The following is a 15102-nucleotide window of genomic DNA, read 5'->3' on the forward strand; positions in this document are numbered from 1 at the left end:
AGGATAGGCCTCATTGAGAAGGTGTTTTGTGAACAAAGACTTGAAGGACTTGAGGAAATTAGCCATGTGGATATTTGGGGGAAGAATGTTCCAAACAATAGGAACAGTAAGAGTAAAGGCTTTAAGATGAAAGCATGTCTGGAAATTACAAATAAAACTCAAGGAGGCCAGTGTATTCAGAATAGAATGAGCAAGGAAGAGAGAAGTAGGTAGTATCAAAGAGATAATATGAGGGGTTAAGAGTAAGGGGGAGTGAATCACATAGGACCTTGTAGGCTACTTGGATGACTTTTGTTTTTACTCTGAATAAAATGGGGAGCCACTGAAAGTCCCTGAGCAGAGGAGTGACATGACCATTCTACTCTGGTTACTATCTTGAGGTTACACAACAGAGAGCAAGGAAGGGCAGCAGTAGAGAAACCAGTTAGAAGACTATTGCAATAATCCAGATGAAAGATGGTAGTGGTAGGAATAAAGGTAGTTAAAGGTGGTCAGATTCTGAATATAATTTGAAGATAGTACCAATAGACCTTTCTGACTAATAGAATATGAGATGCGAGAAAAAGAGAGGAGCAACAGTTTTCGGTCTGACGAATGAAAGAATGGAGTTACCATTTACCGAGCTGTGGAAGGTTGAAGATGGAGAAAGTGAAGGGGTGATGAAGATCTCAGAGATTAGCTTTGGAGATGATAAGTTTAAACTGTTAGACAGCCACATGAAGATTTTGAATATGCAGGTGGATATATGAGTCTTGATATATGAGTCTTGTATGGGAGTGATGTATGGGCTGGAGATATAAATGTAGGCATTGTTGGCATGTAGATGATACTTAAAATCATAAAAGTGGATAGAATCACTAAATTGAACTGAGTCCCAGGGCATTCCAACATTAAGCAGTTGGAGAAAGATGGAAGAACCAGCAAAGGAGACTTGGAAGGAATAAAAGAAGAGCTAGGAGGCCAGTCAGGAGAATGTGGTCTCTTAGAAGCTAAGTGAAGAAAACGTATCAAGGAGGAGAGAGGGCTCGACTGTGTCAAATGCTGTGGATAGGACAAGTCAGATGAGAGCTGAAAACGAAAGATTTTGAGAAAAGCAGTTTTGGTGGAGATAGTGAGGGGTAATGTCTGATTGTAGTGGATTTAAGAGAAAATGTCAAGGGAGGACTTCAAGAACAAATGTAGATAATTCGTTCAAGGAATTTTGCTGTGAAGGGGAGCAAAGACCTGGTTATCGCTGGCAGCAATGAAGTGGGGTCAAGAGAGGGTTTTAAAATATGTATTTTTAGGACAAGAATAATGAAAGCATGCTTTCATGCTGATGGGAATCATCAATTAGAGAGGGAAAAACTAATAACATAGGATAGACAGAGATGAGTAATTGCTGGAGCAACATTCCTGGGTAGGTTAGAGGGGATGAGATCTAGTGCACAGTGGAGAGACTGACCTTAGATAAGAGTGTGGCTAGTTCATCCACAGTAATATTTGGCGTGACAGAGTATTAATAAGTCAAAGGGAAGATTCTAACCTTTGGAATTTCAACTCCTCTGGAAGGCTGTCTAGGAAATATTTTGGAGTACGAGGCCTTGCAGCACCTCTCAAATCTTTCATGTAAAAAAGTAGGCCAGGTCTTCCACTAACTAGTTAGGTAACTTTGGATTTTTTATTTAACTTGCTGAGCCTCAGTTTCATTTGGAAAATGAAGGGAATGGGTCTCTAAAGTCCTTTTCATCTCTAACAGTTTGTGATACTGTAGTGTGTGCTAGTTTAGATTGAATAGATGAAAAACACTCCCTATTCTCTCTGGAATCTTTTTTCATATGTTAACCTGCTATATGGCCTTGGGCAAGCCACACCTAAACCAAACACAGTTACAAAGTGGAAGCAGATCTGCAGTATGGACAGAGAGATAGATTCTCTCACTGTCTCTGTTTCTCTCTCTCTCTCTCTCTCTCTCACACACACACACACACACACACACACACACGGGCAATTTTCTTTAGGCCTCGTGTATGTGAAAAAAATAGTAATGACTCTCATAGTAATATGAGGTGGATACATGAGAAAGAATTTTAAAAGAGACACATGAAATGCATGTAGAGATACCTTATTACATTTGTAAAAACGAGAAATGGCTGACTATATGGAAAATTTGAAGGTCATCTGTTTTTTTGTCCCTGCACCCAGAAGTATTTATCTTAATTTAGGATTGCTTCTTTCTTATACTATTTCTTAATTATTTTTATTTTCCTCACGAAATTGGCCAACTTAACATTCATGCTTAATTGTTGTCCTAAGAATTTATTCCAAACTCTACCACCCTTTGCATGAAGTAGTTTTGCTTTTGTTTGTTTATTCCCAAACTTCTAATTTTACATGTGATCCCTAGAGACAGTGAATACCCTCCAGTCTCTGCACAGTGTATCTTACAAGGTCCTTTTATAATCCTTTCCATAATTTTAGACTCTCCATTAAGGGTTCCTGACGCATTATCTTTTCTGTTGAAAACAAATCTATTGGTCCAAATTCTCACCCTAAATCTATGGGAAAATTGTTAGAATGTGATCTTGTCTGTTTTCTTTTAATCTTTCCTTTGAACCCAAGCTATGTTAACATCAAGGACTATCACTTTTCTGGGACTGGAATGGTTTTGCTTCACCTATAATACTGCAGATGGAGGGAAAGGAAAGGGAAACAGTTAACTGCAGACAGAGGAGAGACAGACGCTGGGCTCACTTGAAGGGTTTATCAGATCTATTGCTGGGTCCTTCTCAGAGTAAGCACTGCTGACCTTGAGATTTCTCACCATTATTCTTCTCTCAGAAAATTCATTAAATGGTGCCATTAAAACAGGACTACTGTGCTTATTGTCGTTATTGTGATGTCAAGTGGGATTCAGAGTCATGCTGCCTAAAACAAAGGGAAGGTGGCAGACCCCCTGAAGTGTCAGAAAAATTTGAGTCAGTCTAGTGGCCTGACAAGGATCCCTGGTGGTGCAGTGGTTAAAGTACTCAGCTGCTAACTGAAAGGTCAGCAGTTCAAACCCACCAGTGGCTCCGCAGAAGAAAAGACTCGGCAATCTGTTCCCACAAAGACTACAGCTTAGGAAACCCCATGGGGCAATTCTACTCTGTCATATAGGTTGCTATGAGTTTGAATCAACTCAACGGCAATGGAAGTGTCCTGACAGAATGAAGTGGGAGAATTGATACTCGTTGAAAGGAATTTGACATGTATTTCATTTTGAGAGAAAGTATATTCCTTGATATTTGGAAACCAGTCTAGATTTGGCTAGTCTCTAAAAGAGAACTTTTATATCCTAAGCCAGAACAACAAAAACAAAAAATACAGCATCTTATGATTCTGGAATTCTATGATCTTTTAATAAAGAAGAACAGTTGTATCTATTTACTTACAGTCTGACTAATTCCTAAAAGGATACAATAAAATTATAAAACAGAAGTAAACCAAAAAATCATTTATTCAAGTCATTAGTTCATACATTCAAAAATATTTATTGAATACTATGTGTCTTAGTTGTCTAGTGCTGCTTTAACAGAAATACCACGAGTATTAACAAACAGAAATTTATTTTCTCACAGTTTAGGAGGCTAGAAGTCTAAATTCAGAGTGCCCGCTCTCGAGGAAGGCTTTCTTTCTCTGTCGGCTCTGGCAGAAGTTTCTTGTCTCTTCAGCTTCTATTCCTTGGCTCCTTGGTGATCTTCATGTGTTGTAGCATCTCTCTTCTCCTTTTTCTCCTTCCTTGCTTGCTTGTTTAATCTCTTTTATATCTCAAAGGGAATGACTTAAAACACATCCTACACTAATACTTGCTAATTAACATAACAAAGACAACCTATTCTCAAATGGAATTATAACCACAGGTATAGGGATTAAGATTTACAACACATATTTTGGGGGGACACAAATCAATCCATAACACTATGCAACTGTTAAATTAAAATGAATGAGATAGATCTGCATGCACTAACTTGAGAAAAACTTCATAGTATCGTAATTATTGAAAAAAGCAATCTATGTACATTTTCTACAATGTAGAATAACCTTGTAATTTGCATAATAATAAAGCCATAGTGAATAAAAAGTATTTATTGAGAACCTATTTTTCCCTTAGGCACTAAGTTTGGGGCAATAGAAAGATGAAGAAGGATATAAAAATGAATAGATGTAGTCCTGCCATGAAGAAATTTACTGTAGACAAACATTGGAGATATAGGGGAGGAATCCAAGCTTCTAAAGCATGGATTGGGAGCTAGAAGCCTCAATATTTTGATGGACTCAGCAAAAATTAAAATACAAAGGCATGTTTCTGAAGGGAAAGGTGCACATAGTTTTTATACAATCAATTCTTACATCAATGAAATGTAAAAGCTGAGGACAATGATGTTAAAATCTAAATCTGTGAAGGGTTTCTAGACAAAAGTAGAATAATTATAAATTAAACTAGTTGTCTTAGTCATCTAGTGCTGATATAATAGAAATACCACAAGTGGATGGCTTTTACAAAGAGAAGTTTATTCTCTCACAGTCTGGTAGACTATAAGTCCAAATTCAGGGCATCAGCTCCAGGAGAAGGCTTTCTCTTTCTGTCAGCTCTGGAGGAAGGTCCTTGTGATGCATCACTCTTCCTTTGGTCTGGGAGCACCTCAGCACAGGAACCTCAGGTCCAAAGGACGGGCTCTGTTGCCAGCACTGCTTTCTTGGTGGTATGAGGTTCCCATGTGTCTCTGTTCACTTCTCTCTTTTATATCTCAAAAGAGATTAGCTTAAGACACTATCTAATCTTGTAGACCTCATCAGTATAATTGCCACTAATCCATCTTATTACATCATAGTGATAGAGTTTACAACACATAAGGAAATCACATCAGATTACAAAATGGTACACAATCATACAATACTGGGAATCATGACCCAGTCAAGTTGACAGTTATTTTTTGGGGACACAATTCAATCCATAATACTAGTTGTCACTGGGTTGATTCTGACTATTGGGGACCTAATGTGTGTCTGAGTAGAACTGTGCTCCTGCAACTGAATCTGTTATAAATACAGATTTTTCTCCAACTGATTGAGAATCTCTGGAAAGGAGACCAGGGAATATGCATTACCCCAGGCTTAAAAATCACAGATCTAGAGGAATTCAGGACTGCTCTTTCTTTAGGTCCTCCTTGGAATGTTCAGTTATTTTACCCAAGCCTTGAGACAAAGTTGAAAGGAAAATAATTCAAAAATTAGATCCTTGGTGAACACTATCTAACATGGGTCAAATACTTATCCAGAAGCTTTTGGCACAGGTCCTAATCCAGCGTTACAATTGACCTCATCAGGTAGATAAAATGAGTGGGAAACTGGCTCATCTTAGGAACAAACCAATAGAAACACCCCTGAGAATTGAATTTAGTAGCTACAGAGTCCAAAAAGCATAGGGATTCTACATGCTGTAAACTCAGAAAATATGATGTGTGGCTAATATCATCTCTGCAGTAGTTTAGGGACACTTACTACAGGAATAAGATCCCTTGGTGGTAGAATTAGTTTGTATCGACTACTAACTGAAAGGTTGGCAGTTTGAACTCACCCAGTAGCACCACAAAAGAAAGACCTGGAGATCTGCTTTCATTAAGATCACAGCTAAAAAAACTCTTTGGAACTCAGTTCTACTCTTTAACACATGGGGTCACCATGAGTTGGAATCAACTCAATGACAACTTTTTGTTGTTGTTGTTGTTAACTATAGGAACCTTGTCCTATATCATATTATTACATAAATAATGTGCACCTTCTATGTTTGTTTGCCAGCCTCCCCCCCCCATTCAAGGTATTTTCTTAAAGATGATATGCTAATTTTTTTTACAGCCACATGTAAGAAAATTGGCGTAATTGCACTTATGAAAATACCTCAGAGGAGAAGGGCGTGGCCGGCAAGCAAACACAGAGGACACACATTATTTGTGTAAAAATATGGAACTCCACCTATCTATGATGTTTTTCTTAACCTAAAATTTTGAGGAGCTCACAGAACCCTGGGCCAGGCTAACTACTAGATTGCCAATGCATTTTGCTCTTCTTGTCTTCCTTTTGCAATGAGAGGCATACCTGATACTTTTCACATGAAGCAAAAATACATTAATGCTATGTGTACTTCAATTGCATTAATGATTCACATATTAAGGGTGCTTGCTTCTGAAGTTACTTGATTTTACTTAAAATAGGGATGATAAAAAAAACAACACCATGTTGCAGGAAATGATTCTGTTTTGGAGCTACTTTACAGCAGTGAAATACATATCTTTGAGTGGTATATTTTGAATGTCATAAGGATAGCACAGTATGCTTCAAATGGATGAGGTAGGTCAGGATTTTAAGTCTAACTCCTTGCCTCAAGCAAGTATTACTTTTTCAGTAGATGACATATCTAACCTTGTCTTGCAATCCTGTAGAGAATATCTGAGTGGTGTAAGTCTCAACTCAGCAATGCCCAAGTTCTTAATAATAACATGTTTAACTCCTGGCAGTGCTGAATCTCCCCTTTATTTTTTTCATATACCTGTTTACCATAGTGTCATTGTGCTGAGGTGAGGGAAGTGTTATGCTGGGTCATACTAGAACCATTAGTATCTCCAATGAGTATATTATTTCCTCATTGTCCTACAGGTATCCATCAGATGTATATACTGATCCTACTTGTTAAAAAGTTGATGACTCTTTTGACAAATTCTTCAAGTCCTTTGCCTTTGTTATTAAACATGCTCCTTTTTTATTTGTTGCTTTAATTGGAATTGTAACTGTTTGTATTGTGCTGTTTCTATCTATATGTCTTCCTTCATCTTAGATCAAAATACTAATTTTCAAAAACCAAGAATCTGTTACCAGGTGATGGGAAATGGAATATGCATGAACTCCTGCTGGAGATAGATGCTAAATTACTTTTTAGTCTAATCTTGTGAGTCCGTTTCATTTAAAGTTCTATTCTTTAGATCTTTAAGCTGTTGTGTCAAATATTAAAGCAACCCTGTCTACTTTGCATTTTGTGAGTGACTTTGAGTATCAGCATACATTCTTTGAAATCTGCTCCCATATTTATTTGGCTGATATTTTAAGATATTTTAATTCTAAGTTGGGAGAAATGAATACTGTTAAATATCACCCAAGGTGAGACAATAAGCCAAGACTTAGGGGGATGAATTTACAGAAAAAGTTATCTAGTATAAAAGATAAGTAAATTAGCAGTCTTGCACATCTTTCTACTTTCCCTGCCTAGCCCTATCAATTTTGGTTACATATAATATTAATATTATAATCTCAAAGCTGGTGAACTTGCATTCTATTCTATAACCACATTTAGTATGTGCTTAATGTAGGTCATAAGTAAAAATTGTATTTCATCAAAAATGAACATTTTCCTTTAGATGTATCACTTTAAGTACTTTTGTGTCCTCAAATATTATTTAATTATGTGTTGAGATTATTTTGGACAGCATAGAAACAAATCCGTAATTTTACAATGGAAGTTAATAGAAAAATAGAATTTGACATACAGACATCCAGGCAACTTTTTAATATTATCATACTTTCACATTTGTTAAACACAGTACCTGGATACCCAATTACCCTGTAATTCTGTTTGTAATTTTCTGTAATATTTTGATTATATATTTCTAATGGGAAAATCAGAATATGGATTACACAGTTTTGCAGACTTCATATTTAAAAAATACATTTTTACTACAAATATAGCTAGGAAAAAATCTGTAAAAGCACATTAACTTAGCAAAATCAGTTTCTGACTAGAAAAATGGACATCTGAGCACTCATACTCAGTGGGTTTAAAATTGGCTGATTGGGATCCAAAATGTAATGTCAGCTGAGTCATCACTTCATTAAGCTGCAATGTCATCCTCTAATAATGCTCATTAATGTTGGAATGGACCTTTTAAACTACAAAGTGTTTTGTCAGTATTAACCCATCTTCCTACCACCATGAAACTAATTGATTTAGTGCTTGTATTCCCATTTTACAGAGAGAGAGTGTGTGTGCACAGCCATACAGAGTGGTTGAATAATTTGGAAGAGAGTAAGAGGTCATTAATAGCATTGAAAAAACTAATGAATGAGGTTAAAAGACCTCAATTTTGTGGTCCATTCAAACTCCAATGATATTAGGACCCTGGGGGAGATTTTCAGGTTTCTGGGGGTGTTTATCCTTTCCAGGGATGTCGTAGGGGGCTGGGATATAGGAACAGAGCTTAAGCCAAGGCAGAGGTAGGCTCATTTGCAAACCACTGCATCTCCCAGGAAGAATGTCATATGGTAATAATACTACCTCACACTTGCATAGTGTGAAGCAGTTTACATTGTGCTTTTATACATATTATATTATTCTATCACCATGATAGATAGATACTTGAATGCTTCCTAACATGGTTAGAAATCTCAGTTGGGAAGCACTGTTTATATACACAAAATAATATAGAAAGAAACAAACATTGTTGAACTTAGCGATGTTGAAAATAATCTGTCAGTTACTGGATTCTAATCAATTTTGTGATTCAATATGCTCATAACAAATCAAAGTGATTTGTGATTGTAGATATAACCTGCAGATAGGTTGCATCTGTTTTCCTGGACAACAATCACAATAAGCCAAATCCAGAGTGTACCTGTTACTACTGAATGCCAATATTTCCTTGTGGAGGGTTAATTTCTGGTTGTGTGGATTTTGTTCATGACACTAGATACTCAGGCTATATTTCTTGCAGGATACTAAATCTATATATTAATTTAGCCAGATTAACCAAAACATGATTATGTCCTGAGATGAGTATATTTTTCTGAACCAATCCTTCATAAAATAACTGCAGTCTGTAATAGGGTTTAGCAAATGGATAACACGCACCCAAGGGTGGCTGTATGTGAGAGACCTTGATAGAGGATTGAAAGAGAAAGTAAACAGCTAATTTGTTTTGTTACTTCAGTGGAAGGCAAGAATTGAACAACTCTTTCATTTTCTTATTTTTGTAAAAAGTAGCAACTCTGAGCCTTTTGAAGTATGACTAAAGCAAGAGTGTTCATTGTTGCAGAGAAAAGTGCTTCTTGTCTTAAAGATTGGGGTTTCTTTAAAAATGTGCAAATCAGTGATTCCTTTAGATGATTATGTGTGTTCAGAGGTCAGCCATGTCCAGTCATCAGAATTCCTTGGGTTTGAAAAAGTGAAATGGAAGACTTATAGGGAAGATTTCTCAGTATTTGTTTCTAGACTAGAAAAATCAATCTCTCTCTCTCTCCACGTGTGTGCACACATGCACACACACACATACACAAACACACATATGCCTAGGTGAATTATTTTGTTAGAATGAGCTGTGCCTTATCAGATAATTAAGAGTGATAACTAAATAAGAAATTATGTAATTATAGTTCTGTGCCCATTCAGTTCAACAATGTCAACATTGAAGCAAATCCTTTATGACCAGACTATATTTTTAGGTCACATCCAGTAAGTACACTTGCCTTTTACTCTCTTCAAAGAATTCACTTTGAATCCCTGTGATCACACATGGATATAAGAATGGTTCAACTAGAAAAAAAAATTAATACCTGTAGGACTAGTTGGTTGGTTCACATGAGGACTTCTTCTCTTTCTGTAGCATTAATTGGAGCCCAAGGAAGGCACCAACATTTGGTGGGTTTTTTTTTTTTTTGGTTACTGATAAAGTGATTAAGATACCTGACTATCTCCATCCTCTGTGTCTTAGTCATCTAGTGCTACTACAACAGAAATACCACAAGTGGATGGCTTTGACAAAGAGAAATTTATTTCTTCACCATAAAGTAGGCTAAAAGTCCAAATTCAGGGTGTCAGCTCCAGGGGAAGGCTTTCTCTCTCTCTGTCGGCCTTCTCATCAATGTTCCCCTGGGCTAGGAGCTTCTCCACACAGGGACCCTGGGTCCAAAGGACAAGCTGTGCTCCTGGAACTGCTTTCTTGGTGATATGAGTTCCCCCTGTCTCTCTGCTCACTTCTCTCTTTTATATCTCAAGAGATTGCCTCAGGATACAATCCAATCTTGTAGATTGAGTCCCACCTCCCACAACCTCCACCCATCCTTCCTCATTAACATCATAGAGGCAGGATGTATAACATATAGGAAAATCACACAATACCTGGAATCATGGCCCAGCCAAATGGATACACACATTTTTGGGGGGACATAATTCAATCCATGATACTCTGACATCACCTTCTTTTTGGTAGTAAATAGTAGAAATAACAGCAAACACTTATATAGTTTTATAAAAGGCCAACTACAATTTTAATCACATCATACACATTTTCTTATTGAATGTTCACAACAAATCTATGTGGTAGGTGCCCTTATTATCTTCATTTTAAAGATAAGGAAACTGTGGCATAAAAAGGTTAAATAACCTTATCACCATTAATAGTTGGCCCCAAACTCCAATGTGGATCCTCAGTGGGTTGTGCTGGATCCTTCAGTAAGTTCTCTTTTGCCTACACTAGAGGTAGCCTGGAGCCTAGCACCAATGCAAGCTAACCTCCTCCCTTCTCTTTTGCCTTATTCACGGAAGATCATACCAGAGTGTCAAATCTTAACACTCTAGTGACGGGGGAAGGACAATTCAGAACATAGTAGCAGTGAGAAACAGAAGCTGATGAGAGGAGTAAGATGTTAAGAGAATTTGCCCCAATTCTAAGAATCACCTACCGTAGGCCTTTTCAAGCCTGAGCAGGGACACCGCTTCTAGCCATCTCAATTTGTAAGCTAAGTAAAGCAAAGATAGAGAAGGAGAAATGGGTAAACAGAGGGAGAGAGAGAGAGACAGCCAGAGGCAGCCTGAACGTTTGCTACAATATCTACTTCCATATATGCCAGGCTTCTCAGGACATCTTCCAAGCGGAAACATAGCTTAGATGCTTCTGACAATCAAGTTGGAACAAGAGCCAAAATAGATAGCAAAGGAGAGAACCAAATAGAAAAAGAGAAGTGACCCCATCAGCCAAGCAGACTGAAAAACGCTGCAAAAGAAGAAATCCCAGGGCCAAGTATCCATAGCTGTGTGTATTTACAAGCCCATAATCATGGGGTGCATTTCCCTAATGACTGATGAAAGCCCTGGTGGTGCAGTGGTTAAGCATTTGGCCACTAATCAAAAGGTCGGCAGTTCAAATCCACCAGCCGCTCCTTGGAAAACCTAAGGGTCAGTTCTACTGCCCTATAGGATCCCTATGAGTAGGAATTGAATCGATGGCAACGGTGTTTTCTTGTTTTTTTTTTTTTTTTTTGGTTAATCATTGGTGCTACCATATCCTCCTGGTGCTGCCACTGATAACCTCTCAGAATTCAAGAATCTAGAGACTCCATGATCATAGACAGAGGCTTAATTTGGATGAGGTCTTCCTAATATAGACAATTCAAAACTGTAGCCACTTGATGACTTATCTCTCAGTGATGTCAGTAATTCTGGCAATACAGTTGCCCCAACAGCAGCGTTCTGATCTGTAATTATCTGCACTGTTGTTAGCATTACATGCAGTTTACTCCTTTCCTACTCACTCACCTCAACTCAGTTTTTAGTTACACAAGTTTCCGTTAATACACCAGCCAGTTACTGAGCTCTATTGCATGCCTAGTGCTATGGTTTAAGTGTTAAATTCAGAGATTTCACTCAATAACATGGGCCTTTTGGGAAATACTGTGCTAGTTTTTGGTTCCTGGCCTAAACTGATCAAAAAGGTCGTCTACAATGAAAAAACCGCTATTCAAGTTCAAAATCATGTTGGTAAGCTTCCAAGGCCTCTGAATCTAAGCTTTTGTTATTCTATGTTTAGCTTGCTCAAGTTGATTAGGGCTTCTAGAAGCAAGTTGCTCCAGTCTAAACAGAATGTCTCTGGACATTGAGCTGGTATTTTCACAGAGTATTATCAAATTCCAAAGGGATCCTGTGGACAAATGCTGCAGTGATCCCATTAGTCAGTACTTTCTTTGTGTGCAGCCCCAGAGTGCTCTGTACTTTATTATAAGATATTCATATGGACAGTTGCACAGCACACCACCTGCCATGGCTTGAAGAAGGAAATGAGTTAAAGGGCTTTTCTCCAGTCCCTTCCTCCAGTGACCTGAAAAATCCTTGTCTGTTAACATTTGAAGCTTGTGTAAAGAAATTCAGATCTGTTTGGTCTGCAGGTATTACATTTGTGACTCTGGCTACCCCAAGGGTGAGGATAGAGGTGAGGCTGTGATAAAACAACAATAACAAAATCAAAACTAAACTAAATGAACACAAGCAGTCTATCTAAATACATTGCTAAACATTTCAAAAATAGAGAATTAAATAATTGGGTTTTCAAAGTTATACTGAGTCATAAGTACTGGTTACCTAAAAATTTGTTTTCTACAAAACCATAAAACATACACACACACACACACACACACACACATCATTTCAAAAGTGACAAGCACTTTGATTTGAGTTGGTTATTTCCAGTCTATTGAGAACTGATTAAGCGGTTATAATGAAAATTGTCAGTGCATTGCTCCTTCTTTATTCAAGGTGAAAATATCATTTTAATCACTTTCAAGAAAATATGATCTTTTCTGTATTTCTACTCATTTAATATGACTGAGAAATATAGTTTGGACTAAATTTTGCATAATGAACATGGCAACTTCATAGAAAACTAAGTATTATGATCTCAAGTCCCCCTTTATCTATAATTCTTGTGGAATTACCTATTATATCAATATGAATGACAAACAACTTTGGGGTTCATATTCTTAATGAATGGTATTTGTCATTTTTCTAATGAGGGTTTACTGATTATGACTAACCAAGAAGAGGTAAGGACATTCCATATAGATGGCAGCTCTAACAAATACGTTTGTAAATATGATTCTGGGAGGCAGAAGGTACCATTTAATAGCCAAGTTAATAGCACTCAATCAAGGTTGATACGTAATCAGAAATTCTACTCTTACTGAGTAGTTTCAAGTTTATTTTCCTGTCAGGTAATCTTCAGTTGCCTGTCTTAGGGATGCAGCCCGACTTGGCCCAAACTAGTCACATGCCAAATATTCAGGGCTCAGATAAAAGAGTGTCAGTAGCCACCATTTAAGAACAGAAATTAAAGACAATTATGTTTAGTGGGAAAGCAGCAAGAATTATTTTGGGAGTGTTCATTTTGTTTCTCAAAGACATTGATCATCATTAATAGAAATAAGATGAAAGATACCAATTTGGGGTTAGAAGTTAAAGCTAGGAATGGATAGGAGTAGAACAAAGTGTAATTGTCCATAACTAAGAACAGAGAGCACAATATCTGAACATCTGGAATAGTCCCCAAAACCATATTACTTCTTGGGCAGTGGTTCTCAACGCTGTCTGTGCATTAGAACCACAAGCCTCCAAATCAGGCCAATTAAAACTAAATCTTGGCTGGGGGCTAAATCATCAGTATTTGTAAGCTCTTCAGCATATATTTTAATAGTGAGTTAGGGCTGAGAAACTTTAATATAGAGCAGTGCTCATTGAAATTTAATGTGCCTGTGAACTGCGTGGAAATCTTGTGAAAATACAAATTCTGATCAGTAGGTCTCAGGCAGGGCCAGAGATTCTGCAATTTCTAATAAGCTCTCAGGTGATGATGGTGATGTTGCTGTGCAGACTACAGTTTGAGTAACCAAGTTTAGAGGATGGTATAAATCAGTGGGTGGACATGTGAAATGGTAGGTGAGGACTGATGAAAGGTTATTTTGTGTGCCTAAAAGACAGGGGAAGGAGAGTGAATGAATCCAAAAGAACTCTTTTGGGCTCATCTTGATATGTATTGAAGACAGGAGAAAGCCTTTATGACTTTGTTATGTTTAGCTCAAAATGCTAGTGCATGCAAAGGGGCTATTAAATTCCTGAGCAGCTGTTTCAAACTGCTGTGTATTAGAAAGTCCTCTTTAGTCTGAACTCTGCAGGATTCCTTCCTGAAAAAAATTCAACCTTTTGTTATCACAAAAATAGCAAACAATCACCACCAGAACATGTGAACACTTGGTTTTCTCAATGGCCAGAAACAAATCTATTTTAAAGTTACTAACGACTCATTTTTTAATGGTTTCTTAAACTTGCAACTTGCTATAAAAATGAAGGAAGAAAGACATGCTCTGCAAAAATAGAAAAAAAAAACATTTTTAACAAGGTATCCAAATTTAATGCAAAACATACCGCTGACAAATGATGGTCCCTCGTTCTCATCCCCCTTGCTCTGCAACTTTAGGCGAATTACTCAAACTTCCCTCTGGAAAAAAAAGGAGAGAAAGTTATTTTTGGTGCTAGGTCATAAATGTGCAAAATTATTAATATTTTACAGAAACTCTTTATAAACCTTGTCTCTAGGGACAGGACTAAAATCCTGCATTATTGGCTAGACGTGTTCTATCCTTTCTTTACTGTATGTGGTTATATATCGGGAAACATGATTTGGCTATCAGTCAGTGTCTTTTTGAGCAATGTGCCTACTTGTCTCAGGAATATAGTCCATCAAACACAGGACCATGGCCTCACGTACACCACATTGCTGATACCTAAACATGTTCTGAGATTCTACTTGCTGGTTCAGGAGCTGTCAGTGTGCATTCAATCAGTGTGACCAAAGAAAAAGAGAAAGAAAGTATCTGAGAGTAAAATTTGATTATGTCACAATTTTACCTGACAATAAACTTCTTTTCCAGCAAGTAAGCAGTTAGCAGCTACCATTCCTATCCACTGGGATGTATACTTCCAACCCTCCACTGAACACCTATCAGATGTAAATAAGACAATGCTGGCAAATTGCCTAGGTCAGTACTTAGCACATAGTAGGTGAAAACTATTAGTCCCTATCATTCCCCTTGAGTTCAAAGCCTAGTTCTGCTTCTAACTAGGAATATGATTTTTGGAAAATTACTTAACTTCTTAAGTTTCAGATTTTTTTTTTTATTGTACTTCAGGTGAAGGCTTACAGAACAAATAGATTCACATGAAACAGTAGTACACATATTGTTTTATGACATTGGTTAACAACCCCACAACAT

This window comes from Trichechus manatus, unplaced genomic scaffold (genome assembly GCF_000243295.1).
Source record: "Trichechus manatus latirostris isolate Lorelei unplaced genomic scaffold, TriManLat1.0 scaffold00051, whole genome shotgun sequence".
In the NCBI taxonomy this organism is placed as follows: Eukaryota; Metazoa; Chordata; class Mammalia; order Sirenia; family Trichechidae; genus Trichechus; species Trichechus manatus.